The 18870-nt window shown below is 28.5% G+C and overlaps 1 protein-coding gene across 2 annotated transcripts in view; it reads right to left on the reverse strand.

Annotated features, from left to right (window-relative positions):
• The window catches only part of LOC136080649 (uncharacterized), a 273327-nt gene that overhangs the window by 80559 nt on the left and 173898 nt on the right, over positions 1–18870 (reverse strand). The window lies entirely within an intron of this gene.

An 18870-nucleotide genomic window follows, 5' to 3' on the forward strand; every position in this document is an offset into this window, starting at 1 on the left:
GTTAAAAACAAATGCAAAATGTGGATCTGGGGAACCAAAAAAAATACACATATTACTGTAACAAGGCATCAAATGGAAGATATACTGAACTACCGGTTAGTGACCTCCTGACACATAAACAGATAATTAACATATAATGTCACAGATAATGGTTATAAGATCAAAAAATAAGTATATACAATTAAAAAAAAATGACTTTTTCTTGTTCTGTATATCTTATAAAAGAACTTTTATAAGATATACAGAACATTTCAAAAAGCAGTTTTCTGGCAAAAGAAAAATAACCTTATAAAGTTATTTGATAAATCTGCATGCAAATGCGATCTTCCACTTTTAAATTGTAATGTCAGGTTTGATGTTAATAATACACATAAAAATCTATAATATTTATAAACAAGTATGGTTTAAAAAAAAATTCACCAAACTGACAACAAATTTTACAATTTTTGTAAAGTTTTAATCCTTAAATTAAGTCATCAAATCTTACCATATATTACTCTTTAGAATTGTTTGTTACAAGGGTTACTCCAACAAGCTCTTTGTGTCTGTGAAGAAAGCAAACAGTTTTTGTTTTTTTGGAAGGCGGGGGGGGGGGGGGGGGCTTAATAATAATTCTTTTTTAAATTTAATGTTCCAGTTTTAGTAGAAGAATATTAAAAGACCAAAAAGTAGAGCAAGGGGCTTTCAAAAACTGGCCAAATAGATAAGGAACCAAAAGTTGCAAGAAAAATCGCAAAAAATTTTAACAACTTATGATCATTATTATATCAGTAAATAACAAAAAAAGAAAAAACAACAAAAAAAACAAACAATAGTGAGTATCAAAAAAAGAAGGATGTTTTGAAAATTATTGTCTGAAAAAAATTACACTGATTCAATTAATGTTTAAATTAAAGCTGCTATCAGGTTCAAAGTATGTGATGCCATAGCAACTGTTATTTTAATAGACTACCAAATTATAACTTAAAATGACAGTTCTCAAATTATAACTGAAAAAAGATATTTGATACAAAAAAGCATATTTTAAATATATTTAATAATAAGCATTGTCCAGACGTTTTCCACTTAAAAGTCATCAGAATAGCAAAAAAGACAAAAATATAAGACCATTTATTGGGATGATTTTTCTAAACCTATTATTAATAAAACAGTAAAGGATGAGGATCACCTAACTTTTACTGCAAAAAGTAGATCTTTTCCTAAAAAAGATTTGACACACGTAGAAATAAAAAATGGAGCTTACAATTGACTTAGGACTTACAATTACAGCTGAGACAATACAAGTACTCAAAAAATACATTAGCATTAAATGTTTTAAAACACGACAAGCCATTGTCCTTGATAACACTTCTGCAAAGTTTGAATAATGGATTGGTAGTCTCTATAGAAAATAGGATGTGTATTTCATCAAAATGAGTTACCATTTGGTCATTTCTGAAATGGATGGTAAAAATAACAATCCAAAAAAATTTAAGGGGCCTATCTGCCAAAAAGCAGCTATTTTACACAATTTTTGAATTTTTTAAAATTATTTCAGAGATCAACTCCTATGTAAATCCTGCTGTTTTATTTGATGATAGTACAAACCAGCGTAAACTTTATGAATACTGTATTGAAATACCTAAAGGTTTTATTTCTGCAAAATATTCATTGCAAAACCTTGGTTAAGTCTATCATGCTGGATTGTAAACTTTGGCTTTACGAATCATGATTTATTAGAGAGCCTAAGAATCTTACAGATAAATGCGCACAATTACAAATTATATTGTCTAAATTTACTGCCTCATGCCATTTGCACATAAAAAGTCTGATCTTTATATAGATGCATCTGTACTTGTTTATAAGACAATAGAGCTAGTTAAAAATCAGACAGGCAGTATACAAAATGTTTTTCAAAATCTTCAAGAAAACTGTTATTGCTGCCTTCAAAAAACTTTTTCTACTCTATGTTGCAAGGTGATGAAAAAGGTATAAGAGATCAAGCTATCAAGCAAATACTGCACATAAGGCTTTTAAGAGAAGTAAATCCTGCTTAATTATGCTTATTAACTGATAATTGGAGTTGCTTAATTGATAATTTTTTAATTGAGGTTGAACCTCCAACTTCTATCCTTATTACATCATTAGAATTACGGAAAGCTTTGCAAACTTCTCAAAAAGTTATTTTTTCAAATTTACCTTACAACTAGCAATTAGTGTAAAAGTCTCTAAAGTTTGTATCAAAGGCATTAAAGAAATTTTATGGTCAAATTAAGAGACATAACTTTATCCTTACTAAAAACTTACTAAGTGTAACTCATCAAAAAAAATTACTATATAACTTTTGCTTAAGATGTTGTTCTATCTTTTATTTGGTTGAAATCTCTAATGTCAAGGGCAATCTCAACATTTAAGTTTGTAATTACTTTTGCTTATAGAGACAAATTTTGGGTGGTACTTCTAGAGGCATAGGGGTAGTGTTCAACCAAGAGCCTGCTTTCAAATGTTTAATACTGTTTTACTAAATAAACCTTGACACAGAACTATTATTTTTTTCATACTAATCAGAAGAAGATAAGGATAGGATTGACTTAGTGTTGCACAAATCAAAAGATTAAATAAAAAATGTCTTGCGATTAGGAAAGAAGATTTTTTATAGCCTGTATGATTTTTTTCTGGTACAACATTTAAAGTGGTAATGGAAAACTGTTACCTGCCAATAACAGTACACCCATTAATAAGTTATTTATAGTGATATTTGGAAATTTATTTTATTTGTTTATTTTCTCCCCTGGAAATGTTATTAAGAGATAAATGGGTGTAGGTGGTAATACTTGTGTGCCTGTTTTAAAGGTCAAGTTGCACTGCATAAAATATATAAAGATAATGTAGTACTATAATGCAGGGCTTGTGATGAAGCGAGCGCAATCACGCTCCGCTCGTAAAACGCGCCCGTAAACGGTATTTTCAAATGTTCTAGGCGCGATAAACAACGCTCGTTCAGCTTATAACGAGCGTATAAAATAACGCTCGTCGAATAGTTCAAGATTATTTTTTTAATTTCATAAAATATTCAAAAAAGATTTTTTATTAAAGATATTCTGTTATCAAACAACTGATATAAAATATAAAAAGCACTACGCCGTTCTGTTTTGCACTAGAGTAATGAATGAGTTGTTTAAAGTCGTTAATCGTCACTAATTTCAATAATGGAATGTGCACGTGGAAACACAATGTGAATACAAAAATGCGAAAATAAGATAAGAATAGAAAATTAGAAAACCATTATAAGAAAATTAAAACCGTGGAGTATTTTTAATCTTGTGAAAATATCAAGTAAAATTTATTTGATTTATTGTTTGTAATATTCCACACATCGTTTATAATAAAAATAAAGTAATTTTTAAAATAGAGTAATTTTTAAAATTAGTTTTTGTTCATAGTATAGATTTTTTATTAACTATTACTTATTTTAACTCAAATTTAAAACGATTCTGTTGTTTAGAATGTTCGCAATTAAGGACATTCGAAAAGAAAACTAAGTAATGATGTCAATATTTATTAAATGAAAAGTTATTATTCTTATTTATTTCAAATATTCTTGCGTTATATTTTTAAGATAAAAACGTTTTAAGAAAAAAGATAAAAACGTTTAAAGATAAAAACGTTTTAAGAAAAAAACGTAATTTAAAAAAAAAATTTTAGAAAAAAATTAAATAATTAATTTGAATAAAAAATATCAAGAAATATAAAAACCATTAACCATTAATTAAGTTTACAGAGTAACATTTTATACAATATATCAAAACAACGAAGCAAAACTAAGTCACTAAATTATACTTCAATACTAAATCTATAAGAAGTTGTGTTTTTGTTTGATATTATTTTTTTATAACATAAATAGTTAAAAATAAAATTGCGATCTGACAATATGCAAGAAGTTTGGAAGTATAAAAATCTCTTTCGTTGAAGTAGTTTCATAAGTGTGATACTAATTCAAGCATATTTTGACGAAAGAATTATGTAATAAATAAAAAAAAATAAATAAATAAAAAGCTTTTTATGAGCATCGCCTTCAGCAATTTTCATGATCATGCTCGCCGACGTTATCTCGAGCGCACATAATCACACCCGTTGAAAACATATTCTAATTTTACGAGCGCGATATAACACGCTTAACGATTTTCTTCATCACAAGCCCTGATAATGGAATTTCAGATGATCAAAGTCTGTACTAAAGTATATCAATCTTCAATATGCTATAAAAATAAATAATTAAAAAAATTTAAGATACATACTCAAAAATTCAAAAACTTTAAAACCGTTTTCGAAAACTTTCCTTAAAATTTAAAAGTTTGAAATTCAGGATAGTCTAAGATTTGCATGTTTAACAAATCCCAAAGTGAGCCATTATAATCAGAGAAACAAAGTATATTTTGATAGTGACTTAGTTATCATTGCAAAATCTATATGCAGAATTTAATAGCATTAGATGTAGAATTTAATAGCAAGTTGATATAGGCAGTCATGCTACAGTGATAAGAGCACTTGATTCTGACCACATTTGCAACAATAGTCCTCTCTGCGCGATTCTCTGTATTAAACCCAAAGGACTTCTTGGAGCACCTTAATAACCAGTATAACAATAACAACAAAGATATAAGCAGAGAAACAATTAGAAAGACAATATATGAATTTGGCGATGATGATGATAATGATGATGATTATTATTATGATTATTATTATTATAATTTCTGCGATTATCATTATTATTGTTATTATCACTATTATTATTTTTATTATTACTATTATTACCACTATTATTATTATTATTATTATTACTATTATTGTTATTATTGTTATTAGTATTATTATTATTAGTATTATTATTATTATTATTATTATTATTATTATTATTATTATTATTATTATTCAATTTATGGGCACTTAATTTGCATATTTTGCATTAGCTAAGATGGTTCTCTTGTAAACTACTAAATACAAATAGGGGAGCGGGGCACCATGATACACTTTTGGATTTTGCTTTGTAACAACTTTTTTAACAATCCTTATTTTAGGGGATTAGGTTTACTTGTAAAATAAATTTATAACTATAAAATTCAATTTATAAATTACCGAAATATAGCAGGTTAGACTTGTGCGACTATTTAAAGTAAAACTAAAAATTTATTTCAAGGTACCCCACCGATAATGTACTTGATACAAAATAATTACAATATATATATATAAGTATATGCATATACAAATATATATATATATATATATATATATATATATATATATATATATATATATATATATATATATATATATATATATATATATATATATATATATATATATATATATATATATATATATACAAAATATACACTGCAGGCCAAAAGTTTCCGGACACTTGATATTTTTATATGAAAAGCTAAAATCTATCCTGTATCATTAAATTAATCAATAATATTAAATTATAATACTTAAACTATTTTTAAGTGCTTATGTAAGTTTGAGGTCAGTAATACCAAGCATAAATTTGTGTTTTTAATTGTTTTTTAATTTTAACTTGATATATAATTGTTTTTTAATTTTAACTTGATACATAGCATTAAATTACTCTTAAGAGTTTGGTCTTGTTAAAGTTATCTATTTGTTGAAAAATGAAGTAAATATTTCTAAAATAATGATAGCCGACTAAAATGATTAGGAATATTAAGTTTTCTTTAGTTTTCATTTGGTATTAATGACGGTTGCATTTAAAAATCTTGAAAAAAATTTTAAAATTTTATAATTCGACTATTTAATTAAAAATATGGGTAAAAAATCTTCTTTAACAATTGCAAAACGTTCTGAAATAATTACATTACATAAAGAAAGTTATTCAGTTCATTAAATTTTCAAAAAATTAAAGTTCCCAGAAGTACTGTACAAGCTACCATCAAACGATGAAACAGGCATTTTTAAAGACAAAAGAAGTTCAGGTTGACCACGGAAGACAACAAAAGCAGAAGATAATAGTATAATATTGATGAGTAAAGGAAATCGAAGACTTATGGCCCCAGAAATAACTTCAGGCTTTAATAGGAGTCATTCAAAATCTATTTCATTAACCACTACAAAACGACGTCTTAGACAAGCAGGACTCTCTGGCCATATAGCGGTCAGGAAACCGTTGCTACGGATTGGAAATAAAAAGAAAAGGTTACAATGAGCTATAAACCACCAAAATTGGACAAAAGAAGACCAGGGAAATGTACTATGGACCAATGAGTCCAAATTTGAATTGTTTGGGCAAAGACGTAGAATTTACATCAGAAGAACAACAAAAGAAAAAATGATCCCAGAGTGTTTAGTGCCGACAATCAAGCATGGTGGTGGGTCAGTTATGGCATGGGGATGTTTTTCTAGGTGACCTAGTTAAAATTGAGGGTATTATGAAAACAATTCTGGAAAACAATGCTATACCTTCTGGCTTAAGAACTATTGGTCGTGGTTTTGTTTTTATGCAGGACAATGAACCTAAACACACCTCAAAATTTAGGAAGAACTATATAAAGGAACAAGAGGATAATGGTGTCCTCAAAAACATAACCTGGCCGGCCCAATTACCAGATTTGAACCCAATAGAGTTACTGTGGGAAGAATTGGACAGAAAGGTAAGACAAAAATGCCCAACATCCAAAGAGCACCTGTGGCAGATATTAGAAGAATCCTGGTTATCAATTACACCCAAAATAATAAATAAATTAAAAAATAGGATGTCACAGATTGCAAAAAAAGTGATAAAAACTTGTATGTTATTTTTTGACAAAAAGACAGTTCAATAATAATAGTGTTGTTAGTATTTTTTTAATTTCATTATTTTCTTTTTTTTTCTTAAATAGTAACTATATGTATTTTTTATAAAATTAATATGATATTTGAAATTTTTTGAAATAATTATGGGAGTTTTAATTAAAAAATTAAACAAAATCCAAGTGTCTGGAAACTTTTGGCCTGCAGTGTATGTTATCGCCAATATTACTTATAATTTGAGGCCCAACGCAAAAAATGCTAATGTCTGAAGATAATATCGGTCACCATATTTTTAGCACGGAGACCGACGCGACTGCGTCAGCTCTTATCTGGTCCTGATTAACAACAGTTACAATGTTTGCGGCATTATCTGACAGTGGTGTCAGATAATGCCGCAAACATTGTGCTAGCACTAAACTCAAGCAAACCCATGCAGCATGTGGTACCATGCGTCGGGCACACAAGCCAATTAGCCATAAATGATATCATCAATGCTGTCCAGACAGTAACAAGTGCGCTGGCGGCCATCAGAAGAGTGGCGAAGTTCTTTAGAAGTTCGAATCCGTCCTGGAATGTCCTCAAACAAATTCAGAAAAATGAGATCAAGAGGAATGCTAACTACTATCAAACTCTAGCATCCAGGCTTCCCCAACCTGTTCATCCTATCATGGACTGTGAGACCAGGTGGATCAGCAAAATTTATGAGGCGGAAAAGATGGTAAGGCTGCAACAGAACGTCATTGCTGCAATGCAGGTAAGATAAATTGTTATAATTTACTATACTCTGTCCAACTAATTATTTCAATAAATAATAATTATATAAAGTTTGATGAGCCATTTGCAGTAAACTGCTTGCTCCCCTCTCAGCTGTCTAAGCGAGAGAGTGTTTTCAACTGCAGGAAATGTCATAACAAAGAAAAGGTGTCAACTAGCCCCTGAACATGCAGAGATGCTTTTTTATACAAAAATTCAGAGATGCGTTTGGGAAATAAAAATGACGATGATTGAACGATGTGTACATAATAAATGTATTACATTAATTTACGTTTTTATGATCTTTTGTGCAACTTTGTAAAGTTTGACATTAACATTTTTGTTGACTTTTCATTCATTATAAATAGCCAAAGTGTTAAATTCATTCCGAATAAGCCAAAATATTAAAATAAAATTTGTTTGTTGTCTACTCTTTTAACAATTTACATTAGAAATCTCAACAAAAACTTATCAAATATCAATAACACAATTTTTAAGAAAAATTCTTCGGAATACTCTGGAACTTTAATTCGCTTAGTTGGCGTATTCTTTTAACCAATAGAATTTCTTTGTTTGTAGATTTGGCGGGTTTTTAGTGTTCGTGAATATTCTTTCCGCATCAAGATGTTTTGAGAGCATTCTTGTTTAAGTGTGTTTCCATGTTTTTCCGCATAACAATTAGTTTGTAAAATACACGCTAAAAATTTATGAATAACTTCATAACTTTAATCTTTGCTAATCAAGTATTTTTTCAAATAATCAAATAGTATCAAATGCCTTTAAAACATTCGCTAATATAGAAATACTTTTATATAAAAAAAGTATATATATAAAATATAAAAATCAATATAAAAATATTTGATTAGTAAAGATTAAATTTGTGAGGTTAACTTTTTAGCATATATTTTAAAAATTAATTGTTATGAGGACAAACATGGAAACATACTTAAACTTGAATGTTCTCAAAACATCAATGTTGCAACTAAATATTTTATGCATGGTCAAGATTAGAGTGCGATTGCAGGCCTTTCCTGACCAAGCCTAGTGTAATATATTATTTTCATTAAATTTAAGAAAAACAGTTCATTTATTATGCATTATGATTAGCAACAAAATATATAATAAAATAATTACATTATCATAATACATACAATGCATGTGTACACTATTATCAAAAAATAAGGACTTTATTCAAAAACGGATAGTCGGTTAACCAACGGTTAATGGGGACGGTTAACCGTTTTTCCAAACGAATAACCAACAAAATCACTATTTGTGATAATAAACATATAAATAAATGTTATTGGCAAATTTAATGGAAACTACAGCACTTTACAGTCCATAAAAAAACTATTTACTAAACTTATACATAAACTAATTGTTTAAAGTGGTTACCTAATGTGTATATACTTAAAAACAATTTAGTTTTCTTATTTTGTATAGCATATAACATATACACTTATTTTTTTTATTGATTGTGCAGCTGTTATGTATTAAATAAGATTAATAGATTGTATCACATTTTTAATTGGATAAATAATATTATCAATTGCTTATACCATGCTTTTATTTGAACTCATAACATTCTTTGATATAAACTGATCATAGTAATATTGTATTGAGTTGTTTATATCATGTTTTTATGTGGTTTATATTAAAATTATTTGTTTATACTATGTTTCAATTTCTAAAATATATATTGCTTTAGTACAATATATTTTAAAAACACTTGGCTATTATTTAGTTAAATAGTAAAAATTTAGTAACATAATTTCTAAAAAGCTTTGTTATGAACTTAATCCTAATCTCTCTTTGATAAAAGATTAACTATTTAAAAATAAAATTTCTAGAACATTTCAAAAAGTCTTATTTGCATTTACATTTTATTCAATTGCACTGACAAGCAGGCAGATCAAACTTTATTTGATGTGTCTGCTTGTCAATGTGATCTTCCAATCATTGATGTAACGATAGGATATATAAAATATAATTTTAAATACAACTTTTTTAAATGTTAAATAAATAGGACTTAATGAGTATTGTATTGCAATAGCTAAAGGTTCCAATTCTACTAAGTACGCTAACAAGAAACCTTTCACAGTTTGCCATGCAACAGTTTGGATAACACTTGCTTTAAAAATTATTATGTTTTATGCAAGAACTGATATAAGATTTGCAAAAACAAACGTGTATTTTTCTTGTTGCATTTTTTTGGGGGTTAATTAAACATGCTTTTTTTTTTTTTTGGACTTTTTTTTTTTTTTTTTTTTTTTTTTTTTTGTGTGGTTTTTTCAGCATTTTTTTTTAGCAAATTTTCAGTTTTTATTGGCATAAATTTAAAATAGTTTTCTTTTACTCTAGAATATTTTGAGTATATGATCATAACAAGCACAAATGCATGTATAAACACTAATTTTAATTTATGCTTATAAAACAAATTAAATGAAGTTATATCAACTTTACATTTATTAGTAAAAAAAATAAACTAGCTATAAGTTAATCATAAATCAAGGTATCACTCTATGTGAATGTTTATTTGTTATGGTGTACTTCCTAACTACTGTGATACAATCATTATTTACAGAAACTATACCTATCCTATAATTACCATTTTAATTTTAATAATGTAAATATATTAGTATATATTAGAATGCCAATTTAATAGCAGAACTCAAATGCTCAAAGAAATAAGTAACCTATTAAGATTGCTTATTTCCTTGTGCATTTGTATATTGTGTGGTAATTTAGTCTTATATTGTTATATTTGTCAAAATATATATATATACAACCCTCGGAATTAGGAAAAATGAGGTCGGCAATAATTTGCCGACCTCAATCTTATAGAGGTCAGCATCAGGTCGGCAAAAATTATTTGATACAAAGGTCTGACCATAAAACATAGAAATGAGGTCGGCAATTTTTTGCCGACCTCAAACACTTTCAGGTCGGCAGTTAGGTCGGCATTGCCGAATGCCGACGCTAATTCCGAGGGTTGTATATATATAGCGAGTAGACCCTTGGAAAGAAGCCAGATAATTAATTTCCAAAAAATTAAAAAATTTTGAATTGCTAATGTTTTATTAGTTTTAAATGGTAATCAATTTAGATTTCAAAGGTGCTAAGTAGTGTACATAATTTTAAAAAAAATTGTTAATATTTAAGCAAAAAAAAAAAGAAGCAATAATTTAGTAATTTAAACTATATAAGATACCATTGTATTTAAACTATATAAGATATCATAAATGCATAGGAAGCTGTAAAATAAAGAACTACTGTAAATAATATGTGAAAATTTGAATTTAAAAAATCATTTGTGCAGTAGTATTGTGTTAGTGTTACTGCATTAGATAGAGCTCTCTGACTCTGAACTGAAGTTTCCCAGACCCAGACCACCTTCATCTGATTATTCTTAATTTACTTATTCATAATTTATTTTTGCTTATCTGCATTTTTTTTTATATCTAGATGTTTTTATCTAGTACTATATTAGGACAATTTAGAGATTTTTCAACATACTTTGTCATTCAAGGTCAATTTTTTGACATATATTTAAGGAACATTTAACTTTTTCCATTTAACTAATTTGATTTAAAAGTTTAAATAAATTGGCAACTAAGGTTTTATTTTTGCCAACTCTATGAAGTGCTTAATCATAATTGATTACCAACCTGAAGTAAAATTAGAAATCAATCAATAATTTAAAGATTTCCTTTTTCTCTTTCTATATTTATTAGGGTGTTTCAAAAAAACAATATTTTTGATTTTTAACTAACATTGTTTTCCATAAGGTCCCAACCTTGATATTGATATAGACATTTTTTTTTCATAATTGGACCATTCCATGACTTTGTTTGAGAGGGTGTGAGTTTTCCTCTTTATGTGATTTATTGATCAAAACTTATTAAAGAATATACAATATATTCAAATGCAGTAAGCTCATGAAATAACTAAATTGTAAATTATAATTAAAAAGTTGAGATTTGTAACAAAAACAACATTACAAACATAAAAAATGTTTACCTGAACTAGTTTTATATAAGTATTGATAATCATTTTGACTATGAATATGTAGCAAATATGAAAAAAAAGCTATTAACTTAACAGATTTGTTACTTTTACTGAGATTGGTGGACAGATCTAATTTTTTGGGATTCCTCATCTTAATTCTTGTACTGGAGAAACTCAGAAAAATATACTTTTATTTCTGATATATTGAAAGGGTGCATTTTTATGAAAAACTTCTGTAAATGGTGGTAACAAAAAAGGTTGATGCATTAGATTAGCTACATATCTTGACAAATCTCAACTTCTCCAACAATCTTTATATAAATGTAATACATATTGTTTGTTTAGTTTACTGAATATTCCTTAATAAATTTTGATCAATTTTGACCACAGAATGAGAAGAAAAGAAAGTACCTTTATTCTATATGTATACAAATATAAGATGGAATGTCAATTAACAAAAAAACTGATTATGTAAAGAACTCTCTTTTAAAAAACAATACAATCATAAAAATAACTGGTATTTTTAAAAATTAATTCATTAATTATATACACAGTTAATTATTTAAGGTTTTGAAATTTATAACATATTAGCCATTTTTTTTAAAAGAATACTAATATAATTCAAAAATGCTTGAAAAACATTTTTTTGAGTTTTTGATCTTTTTTATTTAAATAATGTATTAAATTATGGTTAATATTATATTTATAAATCTTTCTACTTGGTCAAACAACTATAAGAATTGAAAGAAAAAATTGAAAAATAGAAACACTCCCTTCAGTTTATCTTGTAAAAAGGAAAAAAGGGGAAAAAATGATCTGTAGAGAAAAGTTATGGCGTGGTTTTAATCATGAAAAAAAAAAATTTCAAAAGTAATATCAAGGTTGGGGCACCTTATGGAAAGCAATGTTATGTGAAAATCAAAAAGTTGCTTTTTTGAAACACTTAATATATACATGTCCAATATTTATTTTTAAGTTTTTACTGCAGATAAATCGTTTTCTTTTTTTGATTATGGATTTATATAAAATAATGATTTTGCTGATTACCGAACATTCAGTTTGATACTTTGTCGAAAAAAAGAATATCCGAATAGTTTGGCATGTGGTTAAATTTTAAGGTTCCCACCTGCTATATTGAAATGGATACATTAACTACACTGTGTGCATTTTAGTTTCATTTATGACTAGGCTGTGTCACAGCACGCATTATTTGTTAACTCTTAAATCAAATTGTTTTAACTATAGTTATGTATAAAACCATTCATACTCTTCAAACCTTTGTTTAAAATTACAAAAATAACCAGCTCAGCTCAGATCTTGCACTTCTTAGGTAATTTAAGAATTGATAGATATTCTATTGATAGATATACCACAAAGAACTCTAAATTTTTTTAAAAGGATACTACAACCTGAACTTTAATGGGTTTACCTTATGGTTTAACTTTAATGGGAATGTCAATTACGCAGTAGCCTTTTTTATCAATGGACGTTTAAAAAACTAATTTCAAAGGATCAGTTAAATCACAACAGGCAAAACAACAACAAATTCAAATAGCTCTGAGAAAAATTAAGTAAAATTAAGTTAGGTTCTTTCTTAATGAAAGGCATTTGTAGCCATGTACATTTTGTAAAAATATTTCCTAATTATTATTTAAATATTTTTTGTCGGTGTATGAATGATGTTTGTTACCTCGAATATTTGAAGATGAACCTAAAACATTTAGGTCCATCTTCAAATATTCGAAGAGCGTGAGTACTTTAGTGGTACTGTCCAAAAATTTTTGTCAATATTATGATACCACTCACCACTGATCACCTCATATTCTTCTGTGTTTTAAGGATGTCTATTTCATTTTTCAGTTCAATTTTAGTCTTTTATTATATGAGAAATGACTTTCATTGTATCAAAAAATCTGGTTACTTATTTTATTTGAATATTTCCTAATATATCTTTTTCAAGATGAGTACTCTATACCAGGACTGAGAATTCTAAATGCGAGCAAATATAAATGCAAAACAGAAACTTTATTAGTTAAGTGTCTTTATACTAAAATGATTTGGACTTTATACCAAGTTTTTACTTCGCAATAGATAAACCAATTTTGATTTGTGCTTCCCATCTTAAATCATTTGAAAGTATAACGTCAAATCTTTTTCTAGTTTGACAGTATATAATTTTTGCTTTACATTATTGTAAGTTACAAACCTATGATTTATATTTTTGTATATATAGAATATACATATATGTATATATATATATATATATATATATATATATATATATATATATATATTTGTTTTTTTCTATATATATATATATATATATATATATATATATATATATAAATATATATATATATACACACATATATATATATATATATTTATATATATATATATATATATATATATATATATATATATATATATATATATATATATATATATATATATATATATATATATACAACCCGTAGATGTTGTCCGAAAGTTTTTTCTATATTTTGTTGACAAAAAGTAAAAATTAAAATGCAAGACCGGAATTATTTTTTTTTATTAATTGAGAGACTGCCTGCCCCAACCAAACCCTCAGTCGATGTAGCAACACTCCCTTGCGGGTCAGGCTAAAAGATAGTAAATGTAGCAGCACTCCCTTGCGGGTCAGGCTATTTGTCAGTCGATGTAGCAGCACTCCCTTGCGAGTCAGGCTATTTATCAGTCGATGTAGCAGCACTCCCTTGCGAGTCAGGCTATAAGATAGTCGATGCAGCAACACTCCGCGCATAATTTACAATAAATAAAAATAAAAACATTTTATTAAAAAAATTAAAAATAAAAACATTTTATTAAAAAAAAATAAAAATAAAAACATTGTTTATATTGTTAAAAACATTCAGAATGTTTTTAAAACATTCTGGTCAATTAAATTTGCGTTTTGTGTTTTTTTTTAAAAACGATTTATTTGTAATTAAATTAATGGTTTTTACTCTTGTCCAACACGCAAATGTTGGACAAAAGTCAAAACTAATTAAAAGTGACGTCTGTGTTGGCGTAATAATCACTTTTTTCCTTCCGCTCTTCCCAAAGACAACAAACTATAGATCTATATATATATATATATATATACATATATATATATATATATATATATATATATATATATATATATATATATATATATATATATATATATATATATATATATAGAGAGAGAGAGAGAGAGAGAGAGAGAGAGAGAGAGAGAGAGAGAGAGAGAGAGAGAGAGAGAGAGAGAGAGAGAGAGAGAGAGATACAATAAATGTAAATAAACAATGTTCATTTTGTCAATATATAACACTAAACTTAATTAAGATAAAGTAGAGGATGATAAAATTATCTAAAAAGTTTTTACTACAGCTTCAACTATGTTCCACCTCCAACCATGTTCCACCTTGATTTTTTGAGTTTAGTAAATTGAATTTGAGTTTAGTAAATTTCAATTGTCCTATTTAAATTTGAAATTAAAATATTGCCATTAAAATCAAATTTAGTAGCTTAAATGATAATTTTTTAAATATTTCCTTAAAAAATGTTCATGGCATTACAAAGATGCCCCAAGGCTTATTCATAAAACATCACAGTTAGTCAATAAACAGGGTAACAGTATTTAAAAGACTGTATTAAAAAATATTTAGAGTAACTCTACTTTTGTTACGGCTAAGGGTTTACTAATAGTAATGAGGCAATTGCTTGGGCTATTAAATAGAGTGTAAAGTATTATCTATGCTTTGAATATGCATTGAATATGCTTAGAGTTTAAAGTATTATCTATGCTTTGAAGTTCTTTAACAAGTTTAAAAATGACTAAAGTATTAAAAAATATAAAACACAAAAATCATCATCATCACGAAGTTCTCTAAGCCTATCATTTACTAATATTCATGGTTTTCAATGTATCTTTTCTTCTTTTAAGTCTTATTTCTTGCAAAGTTCCCCAGACCTACTTGTTTTTTGTGAGAATAATTTGAATTCGGCTGTCTCATCTTGTGATCTTAGTGTTGATGGTTATCTTCCTTTAATTTGTAAAGACTCCAATAGTCACATGCTTGGCCTGGGCATTTACGTTCCATAAGAATACACCCATTTTTTGGGAAACTAGGTTTGAATCCACAGACAATTCTTTCATGTGCTTTTGTTTAGCACCACTTTGCTCTATCACCTTTCTCTTTGTTCTATATTGCTCTCCCTTATCTTAATACTTCACTCTTTTCGATGTTATATCTAATCAAATTGATGAAGCCCTCCCTTTTTATCCATTGACCAATATTGCTTTTATTGGTGACTTAAATGCTCATCACAAGGAATGGCTTGGCTCTAGGGTCAGTGGCACTGCAGGTGTTAAAGGTTAACAACTTTTGCTTCTCTCAATATATAACTCAAATAGTCAACATTTCAACTCACTTTCCATACAATCCAAATCATTTACCTTCTCTACTCGACTTATGCCTTGTTTCTGATCCTAATCAGTGATCAGTTTCTCCACATTCACCCTTAGGTATTTCTGATCACGGCTTGATCTCTCTAAAACTATTATCTCATTCTTCTTTAGAATTCATCAGAAACCCTCTATCAATGGAGCTCTTACAACTCCTTTAAAGCTGACTGGGACTCTATCTGTGATTTTGTTTGTGATGCCCTTTAGGAAGAAATCTTTCATCTTCCTGTTGACAATAAAGCTTCATGTGTAACTTTTTAGATTCATGCTAGCATAGAATCTTCTAATCCCTCTCAACGATTTCAAGTTAAGCCTCACTCTTCTCCATGGTGTTCTTTGCATAGTGCTGCTGCAATTTCCAATTGAAACAATTACTTCCATATCTATTAGCAAAACAATTCTTTAAAAACCGGGCATATGTTTACTATTGCTAGAAACCATTGCAAAATGGTTTTGTCTAATGCCGAAGCCCACTATTCTTGGGTCATGAATCTCATATTTAATCTCAAATATTAGGCTTCTGCAGAAGAGAGTAACAATAATAAGAGCAAATCTGTAACTCACTTGTATGGTTCAGATTTTGTCACCTCACCTAAGTACAAAGCTGAATTGTTTGCTAAGAACTTTTCATCAATATCATCTCTTGATTTCACTAGTTGTGTTCTACCTGATATAGCCGACAAATAGGTTGATCAATTGCTTGACATTTGTATCACTCCAACATCTGTATCTAAAGTGATTTCTTGTCGTGTAGCTGTCATCCATACTTTCAAAAATATTTATCAAGTGCTTAGTAGAGTTTTGTTTTCCAGCCTGCTAAAAAGTCACATCTGTTATCCCTATTTTCCAAAACTCTGGAGAAAATCTGACTAGTCTAACTACCGTCCCAGTAGTCTTCTTCATATTTTAAGCAAGGTTTTTGAGTTTTTAACTGAAAAACACTCAATCTTATCTTAAATCTAATAACTTACTTTCTGATCACCAATATGGATTTCGATCTTTTCATTCCCCAGCTGATTTGCTAACAGTAATAACTGATGAGTTTTATTGTGCATTAAATAGATGTGGAGAGGTTAAGGCTATCCCTCTTGAAATTTCTAAAGCTTTTGATAAAGTTTAACTTGCTGATCTTTTCCATAAGCTTTCTTCTTACAGTGTATCAGGTTACATCTTTAAGATTATAGAATCCTTCATTTCTAATCGTAGTATAAAAGTTGTCCTCGATGGATAGCATTCTTCTTCTTACCCTGTAACTTCAGGTATTTCCCAAAGTATCTATAAATGGCCCTAAAATGTTTTTAATTTTTATTAATGATCTTCCAGATATTCTCACATCTAAGGTGGCATTGTTCGCTGATAATAGTACCATTTATTCTTGTCATGATAAGAAACCAACACTCTCTGATTGCTTGGAGGGGGCATTTGAGGTTGAAAAGGATCTCACTTCTGCTGTAGCATGTGCTCACAGTGGCTGGTGAACTTTAATTCAGATAAAATTCAATTTTATTCAGCCAATCATTATCGCAATAATTTAGATCTTCTTATACTTATGAAGGGCAATGTACTCGATGAGTCATCTACCCTTCATCTTCTTGGATTATATACTTTATCTTCTTGGAAACCGTATATCAAATCCAAAATTGCAAAATTAATATTTGCTAAGGTTGCATCTCTTTATCATGCTCGCCACTTTCTTACTCTGGATTCCATTCTTTATCTCTATATGTCTAAAATCCATTCTTGTATGGAATACTGTTGCCATATCTGGGGCAGATCTTCCAATGATGCCCTTTCTCTTTTAGAAAAGGTGCAAATAAGCATTGTAAATATAGTTGGACCTGCTCTTGTAGCCAACCTTTGACCATCATCACATCATTGTAATGTTGCTTCTCTTTTTTCTTTTCTATAAATACTATAATGGGCACTGCTCTAAAGAGCTAGCGTCTCTTGTGCTATCTACTAAAATTCATTCTCATGTTACTCGTCATTCAATTAAGTCTCATCCTTTTTCTGTGACTGTTCCTAAGTGCTTCAAAAATGCTTATTCGTCTAGTTTTTTTCCTCGAACATCAGTTCTTTGGAATTCGTTTCCTTAATCTTGCTTTCCTGATTCATATAATTTGCAATCCTTTAAGTTGTCTGTCAATCGTTATCTTGCTCTACAATCTTTATCTTTTCTCTTCTAGTAACTTCCAACTTTAATTAGTGGTTGCTTGCAGCCTTGTTGGAAGCGAAGATGTTTAAAAAAATGTTTTTTACCTCTTGCTGCACAAGAGCGTAAAAACTATGGAGTAGAATGAGACATGACTTGGAACTGAACCAGTTATGTAGGAGGCACATTTTTCAGCTGAGCAGGAAAAGACATTTTTTTTTTTTTCAGAGATCAGAGAGCAGACATAAATCAAGGGGTGAAGGTAAATGATTAGGGTTGTCAGGAAAACGAATCACAAAGTTAACTATCTGAATAAGCATTAAAGTCACTGATAACAACAATATTGTCAGAGGGATAACGAGAGAGGGCATGGTCAATTCGATCAGAAGTTACATCTAAAAAAGTGCAGTTTTGGGAAGAAGGGAAACAATAAAAAGCAAAGAGAAAGGTGATAAAGTGAAGAGGTGGTAAGCGAAAACACATAAAACAACGATCAAAGGATTTGAACCTGATTTCAGGAAAAATAGGTGAATTGATGCATATGTATGCCCCAAGCTAAGTATGTGACTATTTGAGTCTGTGCAAAGCACAGGATAATACCCATCAACATTGAGATAAGAAGAAAGAATAGCAGAATTTAAATTAGTCTCACTAAGAGCAAGCAAGTCTGGTGAATTTTGCAAGAGGTAAGATTCAA

This window comes from Hydra vulgaris, chromosome 05 (assembly GCF_038396675.1).
Source record: "Hydra vulgaris chromosome 05, alternate assembly HydraT2T_AEP".
Taxonomy (NCBI): Eukaryota; Metazoa; Cnidaria; class Hydrozoa; order Anthoathecata; family Hydridae; genus Hydra; species Hydra vulgaris.